Below are 12,926 nucleotides of genomic sequence, written 5' to 3'. Positions count from 1 at the left end.
TCCAACGATATATTATAGTATATACATGTATACTGTATACGCATGAATTATACGGTTCGAAAAACCCATTACAAGGTCAATGGCTTCTAATGCAAAATTGTCAAAAATAACTATACACAAGTCGTCCTTTGCATTCAATTTTCCAGATTTTTGTCAAGTCGAGTCGAAAACATGCATCGTCGACAAATCATACAATACTATCCTATATTTACTCTTATTATATATTATCAGCGGTTTTCTATATAGCGTCTTCTTTTAATTGCAATATAGACTTATTCTCAGCGAGAGTTCAACGACCTGTTACCGGTTTGCTCGGCCATCGCTCCAGTAAACTATATTCGCGGTCGACGAGCCATTGACCGTTCCAGTGACCACGCAGCAAAACGTATGATCGGGTTTTTTTTCTCTAGTCTATTATACAACGGGTCTTCAATTTCAGGAAACGCGTCTTTTTCTCAACCACGACTCCCCCACCCCACCACGATAAATCGAATTGATTTATAAATGGGTCATGAAAACTGTTATTCTTATACACTGTTATACTGTTTACGTAATTTTCCCCTCGGCCTACATATTGTTAATTGAGATAAATAATAATGAACTATAACTGTATTCCGTCGCCTAAGTATATTTTATGCCTGTATTGAATTTTACCATCGAAATCGGATGACGTGCGTGTTTCGATTTCGGTGACTTTAACGGTGGTCAGCTACATTTTATACTATATATAGGACTCCCGATGAAAATCTTTGAACAAAGTCAATTGGTCGTAAATTTATTGTGTTCTGTACATGTATACGATATTATATATGTATTAGACGAGACACAGGTTCGGGGCCAGTGTTTGAAAAAGTCGAAACGATATTATTATCATCGCTATCGACGCTATCGTCCAGTTTAATATTGTAATATAATGATATGATAGGTACGACTATTCAATCCAGACAGACGTATACATATATGTGTGTCCGACGTACGTGTATATAGTATTCAGGCGAGCGACGGTTTTGCAATGTCCAGGTAAAAGTTAAAAGAAAACAGTATGTACCGTAACACACACACACGTCGCGCGATTAGTGAGAGGATGAACTTGGTCATTGGCGGCCGTTGACCTAGCCGTGACGCGCATGCGCAACTCACATCACCGGCGGCGGATCAGAAAGTGGATCAAAGAGTCAACTCTGACGTCACGGGAAACGCGCGTACCGTATTAATATACCTATAGGTACTCTATAGGTATAAGAGATGTACGCGTAAATAAATCATCCGCGAGTATGCGTTGTAGGGATGTCCGCAGATAACTCGTTGTGGTTTCCCGCAGAAAATCGCCAAAATATAAAAACGAGACCGAAAATATCTAGTATAACATTGAAACTGTGAAATAAAATCGAAAAAGTCTTTTCTGCGTACATACATTATATATATAAATTTATCATAAACTAATAAAGCCGTAAAAATATATCATATAAATGATATTATTATAAATAGTCTCCTGCTGACATACGCAAATATAATAATATGTGGCTACCTGAACTCTGAAGGAGTGAAGGCTGAAGATAAGGTATGAATAGTTTATATATATATATATATATATATATATATATATATACACACATACAGGCCGCGGACAGTCGTGAGAACCGTGTTTGCACCGGGTCGATATAACAATATAATATAGGTGTCGATCGACAGGTGTGCAGATTTACACTGCATTTATCAGAAATATTGTAATCGCGTATTCATTTATATCGCGCGTACCTATATCTAATTTCAGCGAGATTATAAAGCGAAAACGAGTTGTATACCACCCGCGGGGTGTCCGCGTACCTATATACGGCTATATATAATACCGCTGCTGCAGGTGTCGAACCGTCTGTAATATTGCCGGTAGTAAATAAACTCGATTAGGTAGACATTCGTATGGGTATATGTTATGTACGCGGATGCGATCGTTTTCGCGTGATACATTGAAGCATCGGAAGTCTGCACTCTCACGCGCGGTTGATGATTCGGCGTTCGAGACGAAATTCGTCATCGCCGCAGATATAGCGAGATCAACCAATCCGTTCTCCGAACCCATAACGTCATCGTACTTGTTTATAGTATACCTATTATGATATGACGAGGCGATGGAGACTTGATGTCTGTATTACGGGTTCGTTGATACAAAATATTAAACGTAATACAATTATTAATCGCCGTATTGGTGCGGTATGACTCACGACTGGGCCCCCATTAAGGAATAATAATTCCTTAAGTTTAGCACCGACATTGTGGTGGTTGAATGACCGTCAGAAAATTTAAAAAAAACCGTATCTCGACACGTAAATACTGATCATTTTGTTTAATGTTATTGAGTGTGATTGTGGTGCGAAACTGATGTATGGCACGAATCCTGCCAAAAATACTCACGGTAAAAACCCCAATGAAAAAACCACCGAAAAAAATGTATAAATTATAGCATAATATTATACAATAAATAAATAGTATAACAATAAATCTACATTCATTCTACATATTTGCTTCAAAATTCAAATTATAGAAGTATTATATACGACTTTTTCGTTTTTTTTTTAAGCTTAATTTTATTTAATGGTTTAGATACAAGGGGCTATGGGTAACCACTAAACAACAATAAAATTAAGTACACTATGCTTTGCTTAAACCAGTCAAAATGTTAAATATTTTATCAATAGTTGTTTAATATAAATGCACGTGTTACTCTCATAAACTTTTGTTTTCGCGGACTATTTTACCGGAGGTTTGTTTATTTTTTTTTTAGTTTTTTCCATAATAATTTTGTTCTGGATTTTTTTTCGTATTCATTTTTTTTGGCTATACCTTTTGACTTTTGGCAATTAACTACTTGTTAATATAATGTTATCTACTGCTATATACAACTTCTATATTATGAGGCGAGGAGGATTAATGAAACAAGGTCAAAACTTTTGGCACATCCCTCATTTTCTGACAAAATTACTATTAAATCTATGTATCGTTACTCATTATAGGATCTACAGACGCCACATATACATTTTACAAATTTATAACTACGGTATATTTTTTACAAATAAAAGCACCGGTGCGTGAGTCATTGAATGCAACTGCTGCTGCAAATCTGTACTAAAATTTATAATATACCTATATATAGACGTTATACTTAAATTCTCATAAATCGTAATTTTTCGTTTTCGTAGAAAATTTCTCGCGAGACGTACAATTATTACTCGCACTACCTATTTTAACTACTAAGTGGTTTTAAACAATAATGCGTTTATATTATTATTATATTATATATACGCAATTATAATAATATTGTAACCTCAGCAAAACTATTGCGGTATACAGCGGCAGTGAGCTCAGTACAAAAAAAAATCATCACATATATGATACGCGTATGTACGTGTAATAAAGACTGCGGCGGCGGTCGCGGCTGTGGCCGTGGTTAGGAACATAAAGTTGAACCACGGTCGTTGACACGGACGAAATAACGGATTCCGGCATTCCACTCTATCTGGTCGTGTACGCCGCCGCCTCAGCTCTCGTTCTCGAACGTTCTGTACGGGAATCTTTTATAGTATACGGTTTTTTTTTTCGTCGTAGTGATAATCATCATCATTCGTTATGGTTTGCGTATCGATGTACCAACGAATACACGTTAATGTAGACGTTATTTGTTATAATTATTTTCATTTTATTATATTCGGTGTATAGCGGCAGGCGCGGAGGACGGAAAGGAAGAGTCATGCGCGCACTGCAGCAACTGTAAAAAGTTCGGTTTTCTTTTAAACGCGCGCCGTCGAAAATGAAATTTTAACATTAAATATATCCAACACGCGCGTACGGGGACCCGATACACTCGTAAAAATAAAACATACGTACATACCGTTGCTCAATGTACCTACCACCTACTCATACTTTTGTTTTTTATTGTTATATCCTTTTTTGCGTAAATTGTTTCGAGATATTTTGCAAGGGTCGTCCAACATTTTTTAACTAAAAGAAACACAAAATATTTATAGTATAATTTTTTTAAACTTATATTTAACGATTTAATGATGCACGATAAAAACGTAAATTTAAGTAACCTAGAAGGTTTATTTATTTGTATTATTATAACTTATAATATTATTTAAATTATTATTGAAGTATAGTTAATTAAACAAAAATCAATATGACTATTGATTAAATATAAATTTAAAATTCTAATAATATAATTATTATGATTATCAATAATTAATTCATAAAAGATATCTATAACGAGGATTTATATTTATCTTAACTATAAAAAGTTAAAAATATATAAATAGTTAAATTTTAAAATGTTTCTAGTGAGGGTTTAAAGATTTTTTTATAAAACTTCTAACTTAACATTTGATATAAATTAAAGTCAGTATACGTATAATACACATAATAATATACTCGTTCAAGAAATGTGTGATATATTTATATAAGATTTATTGCATGCCAAAATATTCAAGACGGTTATTTAAAATTCCCTATTGTTGTTATAACAATTGTTAAACCTAAGAAAAAAGATAATAATCACAGAGTTCAATGTATTCTCAAAACTGTCATTTATAAATTATATATTTCAATAGAGGTACCTATAATAACATCTTTTAAATAATATTTTTTTTATATTACATTAACTCACAATACATATTATATACATCATGCAAAATTACTTAATAATATATTAATTATAATATATGCATCATAATTATTTATTTTTACAAAAGTTAAAATATATTATTATACATAATATAATAACTTAAGGATTTAAAAAAATACACAAGTTCCATGCTTATTATCACTTTTAATTTCTATTAAATATATTATACTGCTTAATTTATAACTGCCGTTAATAATAATTTATGACAAATAAATAAATAATGGGTAATTTTTGAAAAATGTGTATTAAAATGCAACATACATTTTTCAAGAATTACTCATTGTTTAATAATTAAGAAAAATATTTTTATTGGTTGATACAGTAAAACTAAAAAGAAGACTCGTCAGTCTAAAAATCATTTCATTTTTATAGTACTTTATACCAGAGGATTTTTATAGTCATACTGTATTATTTAAAATACATTTCGATTTTTACAAGAAGCATTTTAGTAACCTAATATTTTAAAATATTTATCATTCATTAATATTATAAAATGCGTTTTGTAAGTTTTTAAAAAAAATTACTTATTAAATGTTTCTACAAGAATACATTTATTTTTTAAATAATAAATTGATCAAATATAAAAATTGGGATAAATAGGTGTAAATATACTTTTGCGAAGACTAATCTGATCCAATTATACAGTTTTTTGAAGTTAATCATAATATTATACTAAATTATTAGATTTTCTGGTAATTTTCAATGATTATAGTGACGTTTTTAACTATAAGGGCATAATGCTATATGCCTTATGCAAAGAGGAAATGACAGCCAAATGCACAGAAAATAATAATGAGCTTGGATGCATTATACAAATATTTTTAAATGTATGTCAGTGTGTTAGATTCCTGTGCAATATCATTTCGAAGACTAAATCAATTATTGTCGCTTTTGCTTGCAGTCGCTTCTACTTCAACTATAACGTGCCTGGAATATTATCAATTAACTCGAAGCATTGTTTAAACATATACAGTGTGATTCAAGTAAAAACTATGTTATACTAATATACTTTTATACACCCATATAATTCAATGAACAAACATGGTAAAAAACTGAAAAATTATAGTACTTATGGACTATGGACATAAAATGGTTTTTGATCTTTTTTTTCTAAATGATATACTATAACCTAACTGTGGATGAAAAACTGTGTTCATGAAATTATCTAAAACAGTTATTCCCAACGTAAGCGATACTACCCCTTTGTGCCTTGTGAGCTTTTTAATTTTGAGAGAAGCGTTTTACTTATAAGGGGGTGCTAAGGAAGGCGATTCTTTATTTTTATTGTTCATAACTTATTACAATGAAATGTATAAGTAACTGCGTACAATCAAAAATAATTTAAGATAATGTAAACACCATCAGTATTACAGAACTATGTAGGTATGCATAAAATTTAATACACTTTAAGAATTGAGTATACAAAAATAAAAATTGTTTGTTGTTTTGTCTTTTACTTAAATACAATACCTAGCTAATTATAAAATTTAAACTATAATTTTTAATTTATTGGTGGGTGAAAGGGTGAGATTTTTGAAAATCTAAAAGGGGTATTGAGTAAATAAAAGGTTTGGAAACACTGATCTAAAAGCATAACATTAAAGATTAAAATAATGATAAATCTCAGATTATCCAATGATGAAGAGCTATCGTATTATTTTATTTATTATAACACCTATTTATATTCATTTAGGCCCATTTCACCGAATCTCATCTCGCCGAAATAAATCATTTTGCCAAATCATAATAAAATATAATTTTGTTCATTTTTGTTAAAAATAAATATTAATTTTATTTGTATCGACAGGTTGAAAATTGTCATCATAATCTTAAATATTTACTAAAATTATATAAACATTCGTCAAACATTGTTAGTTTTAATCGAAATAGAAATGGTAGATAATTACGTTTAGATATTCCGTGGTTGTTTTTTGTCCATTTCCAAATCTTAATTAAAACATATATTTCAGTTATTAATGAACACCTCTTTTATAGATGTTTCATAACCAAAAGTTTCTCTAATAGAAACAAGCATACTAATTTCAAAGTAAATTTGAAATGTATTTGGGCTAAATACTAAACTATTTTACAGCAGCAACTTTTATTATTTTAAACATTCTTGAATAAGTTGCTATACTTTTTTTTCGGTAGCAATGCATAATAAGCCTACTAAAAATGAACTAAAAATTCATGATAAATTAATTTTTATAATAATAATTACTAATGGTTTCATTATTCCTAGTTCCTACGACATGGCTGGGTAATATATACATTTGAGTAAAATGACTGAGGTGCTGATTTAAATGTCCCATCCATAAAAATAATTTCACTTCTGCACAGTATTCTTAAAAATACTTCCGTTCCAAATATACCTACCAATTTTGTTAATATTGTATGTAGTGCCTACCCACCCAAGCTCTGATGAGTGAAAACTTGGGCTTTTTTGGCAAAATGGGAATTTTATCAATCCATAAATACAACTGGTTTTTTGTCGACGAATGGAACGAAACATTTATATTATATATACCTACCCGTGTATAATGTTACCGTCAATGTCCAGAATCAGCAATTTTATTAGTAATGTCTATTCAATATTAACAGTGAATAATTAGATAAGGCAATGCTAATAATGGCTAGAAAATATATAAGACACATATAATTAATTGTGAATATCGATAATATTATTATTTTATTTTTATTTATTTAGTATAATTTGTTAATTTTAACAAAATCATTTATTATTATCATAAAATATATTATGTATTTTATTTATGTTCATATGAAAAAACTACTATGGCACTTTCAGTTACATAATTTTTTAGCTGCTCGGCACATAAAAATGATTTATTAACACGTTTTTAAGGAATAATAAATCAATTGGTTTATTAAATTCTTCGCGCACATTGACTAAATCCATTATCGAAAATTATAAAGGTCACATTCTTCACAACGATACTGCCACACGACTGAAAAGTGTGTACAATTATTTTGCGAGAGAAGAGGTAATGTAAATATGATAAATCGAGATAACCAATTGATAACCAACTAATAAAATATCGATAAATGACATCACTGACAAAACATATCAAACAATTACAAAAATATCGACCAATTATCCACAATGAATGGTGTGCACCGGCAATACCGACATCACAATCACCTAGTTATTACCGTCATTGCCGGAATTACATATATATTATATTTATATATATGTTTTATTTATATTACAGTAAATATATAAGTAGGTACAATATTATTATAATACTAATTAAAAATGACAAAATCTTATTTTTTACAATATACAAAAACTAAAATTGTATAAATTATTTAAATTTAATCTCACTTATATCAACCTAAATCATTTGTAAAATATAAGTATCTATGTTCTTCAATAGAAATGTTAAATATAAAATAAGTACCTATTTATTATAATAGTAGATAAATGTCCGTAGTTAATTAGTTGTTAGTAAGTTATTAGTATTATTACTTATTAGTTACCTATTAATGTATTATCCATAAATCATAAAAGCATATTTATTTTATTCATTTTCAACATTTATAATATTGTTTAAGTATCATGTGAAAGTATTAAAACTTGATTTTTAATGTATTAGTAAATTTTTAAAATTATATAGTAAAAAATAATTCTTTCAAATTATAATTTTTAATATCCTATAGTACCTACTTATATTTATGTCACATTTTAATTTGTATAAGTTATACATGTTCTTATTAAATTACATTTAATAGGTTAATATTATAATTTATTAATTATATTTATTACATTTGTAAATATACTTCCTAGTTTAAAAAATAATTATAATTATTTATATAAATCTTTATAAACTAATAATAACTCTAAAATTATAAAAAGAAAACTACTATTATAGTGCCAACACCTTTATCAACATATAATATGCAATAAGCATCATTAATAAGCGTAACCGTTATGTTTATTATGTTTTGGTATATTATAAAATAAACAATTTCTATAAAATTAAAATAATTAATTATTAGAATCTTATACATCAAGAAAAGTGTATTATAGATGTAATACGTAAAAATGGTATGATAAAATACTATAATAAATTAAAAGGATAAGATAATAATTATGTATATAAGGATTGGTAGTCAGAAAAACGGAAAACGACCTACCTGCCTAAATCTTCCTAGTTACCCACATCATCACAGTTAACATGTATCTATTATACTTATTAAACTGTACAAATTTTCCGAACGAGATATTTGGTAGAAAAATGAATAACTGTAAACCACGGCGTTTAAGTATAAATAATATATATATATATATATTATACACGGTGGCCGGATGTCTTCTGATTTTTATTGAAACGAAATGAAGTGATTACATTATACATACACATACACTCTATATTATATATATATATATATACAATATAATATATTATTTTCAACCCGAATAACGGTACAACGTAATACTATCGTACCTAAACACCACACAAATACACGCGCATAATATCCATAACATCTGCGCGCGGTTAGTAAACAACAAAAATATTACAAGAGAGGAGCGGCGCACGGTGGGCTCGCATTTCCATAATAGGAACGGTGAAAGAAGAAGAAAAAATAACCCGAGTTGAAGCCAACACAATGACTGCACGCGGGTAGGCCTATACCGGGTTGGCTGCTGCGCGTAACGGGTATTATATGTACAATATCATACTTAAAATGTGTATATAGTCAGGTGCAGGTGGTCCGTGCAAACGTCGTGCACATGTGCTGGATGAGCGGGATCTTGAGACTCGCGCAGTAACGGGATCGATCGCCCGTCGAGGGTGCTTGCTCCTTCCTGCTCATCGATCGGTTCGGTGGTACATAAATAATACTGTACTATTATATGCGCGTATACCCCCTTAAGATAGGTCATGATTGTGTCGTGGAACGGCAGGTACAACAGGTATACACATCAACACACGCCTAATACACACACACACGACACACACGTATTTTATTACCTATTATATATTATATATATTATATTATAATAATATTGGGACGTACCTGTATTGTATAGGAATTTAAACTCGAGTCTAAATTTTATTATGCAACGTGGGGGCGAAAACGGATTAAAATATATCGTTTCGTTGGAATCTACAACTCGTAGAGTGTACGCGTGCATTTCCTTAAACACGCCGCAATGGTGTGACGGGTAAACAGGATGAGGCGGCTTCTTGCCACTGGCACGATATATCTCTCGAACACGGTGCGTACAATACAGTACGTCAGTACCTATATACGTATATAGATGGTATACTACGTAGGTATATATTATATTATGTAGATAGGTGGTATTGGTACACGTGAAACGTATTGTTCGCACCACCCAGACATGGTAACAATATGAATCTAATATCTATGGAGGTCGCCGTCTGATTGTGATTTTACTTCCTCTTAAAGTATCCAATGCGATATAGTATTATTACAACATTTATAGTGTGTGCAATGTGAACATACCGGAAGATTTAGTGATTTGTATAATTTTTTTTTAATAATCTATTGTATACCATTGGTACGCGCATAACCGATTTTAAACGATTCAGTGACAACATTTTAAATGTGTATATTGTATTCCTAATATTATGCTGCAGACTAGTGAGTGTGAATAGAGTCCATTACGTAGATATTATGGATGCAGATAAATCATTTATTTTAAATAATAAAATATGTTTAGTTGTTTCGACGAACAAAAGAAAAATTATAAAATATTTTTACCTTATTGTATGAAATATTTTTTTTTATTTATCCCAAGAAAATCCTATAATAATATAAAAATTTGTTTTAGCGATCATATCAATTTAAAAATTGTCCACAACCGGTTGTACGACATAGCTCGGCGTTACTCAATAAACTGGTTTTGGTCAAAATCAATAAGATATATTTAGCGTATATTGCATACTATTCGAAGTCTGCTTATGTTGTATGATCTGTATTTTGCATTAGTGTGTTGGTAAATGACCTAGACATGTTTATTAGACAATTTTAACTTTCCTTAGTTTAAAAAAAATGAATTTACATTTATCGAAACTAATTGAAAGCCGTAAATTTTCAGATATAATATAAGTAGTACTTGTTATACGTATTTATTTTATTTATTATCAAAGTAATTCCAAAACAGGAAAGTTACCATTTTTAGTGTTGGGTTAATCGTATTTATCCTGACTGTGCTAAATAAATTACCAAACTTGATACTCCGTCGTTTATAAAACATTATTTTAGCAAATGAACTACAATTTTTTAGATTCATTAAATCCTAACTTCCTAGTTCCGTCATATAAAATACAACTTAAAAGGGAAACAATAATACTTATGACGAATATCTACTGTCGAGATGAAAACGTATCTCTATTTTATTTATCCCATAACAGTCAAAATCCATTATAATACTATTTATGGAACTAGAATCATAAAATAATGATAATATAACTCAACATAATTCGATAAGTTTATAAATCAAAAATATTACATGTAATATTTGCTTCACTCGTAAAGGTTTTGACTAAAATAATATAATTTATAGGTTCATAATGCATCAAGAAAAACGACGCAATTTAGCTTGCTAATAATAATATATAAAATATATATAAATAATAATAATAATAATAATAATGTACATTAATATGATGAATATAAACTACTATAAATAAATTATTTATAAAAGCTTATATTTTATTACTTACTATTTTATAATTGTTAATTCTAGATATGTACAATTTTTTTTAAGTTCAATCTAGAAAATACAATTTTAAACTATATATTAGAATTTAAAATATTGTGTTTTATTTCATGTATACATTATTAACCTAATAAAAATATAATTTACCGTAGAGAGAGTGAAAAATTAAAATAAATAAATTAAATATATTCAATAATTTCTATATAAATATTTATAAAAATATATACAATATCAATATTATTGATGTTATTCTATTATCTGTAATGTTGTAAGCCATGTGTGTATGTGTATTTAGGTTAACAAAAAAAGATATATTCTTTATTATAGGTTGAGTCCCCTAAATAATAAATTGTTATTATTGTTATTAACTATGACTGGTACACAACAAAAAGGTACCTATAAAATTTGTTCACTTTTTTCAAAAATCAATTTAATACAAAATAAAAATACCGCAAAAAACAGCAGGATGTAACACTATTAACTAAAAGGATCATAAATCGTATCAGATATAATATTTATTTGTTGTAAAGTCATTCATCTTCACTCTTCAGTATTACTACAATATACCAACATAAATACCTACCCAATCAAATTCCTATTTTATTTATTCAAAATTAAATCATAAATAATAACAGTATAACAAAACGGTTAGATTGCATTTTATAATAATTAATTGAGTTTGCATCGAGTATGTTTTGGAGGCTTCACCATTAAACATTCGAAATTAACACCTTATAACATCAAAGTGCACCTTTTATACCTACAGTATTTACTGTGTTTTAAATTTCATTTTATTTTTTAGAAATCTTTAATATTTATATTTTATTAAAATACTATTATTACACTATCAAACAATGTATAAATTATTATTATAGTATATGTAGCTACAAAATATGTAGGAACGTCGTACTTTGCTCCAATTTATAATAGTTCGTCGGCCACACTTTTATATATATTTATGAAATATAAAAAAGTGATGAATTTTCTAAAAACTCTGTATTAGTTATTTGACTGAATAATAAATAACATGTAATATATTATTCAATATAGTTATTTGTTAGAGATTGGATTATAAATAATAATAATAATAATATAAATAGTAAATACATCGTGGATAATTGAAAACATATATAATATTTGTTATGATTAAAATTTATGATCTTAAATAGATAGAACTATTATAAGTTTTTACGTAATAAATGTCAATATTATAATATTAGATTTCATCACATAATCATTTTAACTTTTATAAATTGTATTGTTTACTCAGCATATTATATTACTTTATATTATTTCGTCATTCTTCATAAATAATTATATAACAGTTTAGTTTAAAATATATTCACAGTTGTTGAAGTTCACAAAATATTACTTGTTAACGGAATAATAAATAACGATCAATAATTACAATTTATTCGTATAAATATGTATAGAATGAGCATTTAAGATGACGTTATACCCGCATGAGTTGTCTCTGTCTTACTAATGTAGATCATAGCAAATTTGCGTTCAGCAGAACACATTTTTGTGATTTTAGCT

The sequence above is a fragment of the Rhopalosiphum padi genome, chromosome 1 (genome assembly GCF_020882245.1).
Source record: "Rhopalosiphum padi isolate XX-2018 chromosome 1, ASM2088224v1, whole genome shotgun sequence".
Lineage (NCBI taxonomy): Eukaryota > Metazoa > Arthropoda > Insecta > Hemiptera > Aphididae > Rhopalosiphum > Rhopalosiphum padi.
Note: the sequence above shows the minus strand (reverse complement) of the source record.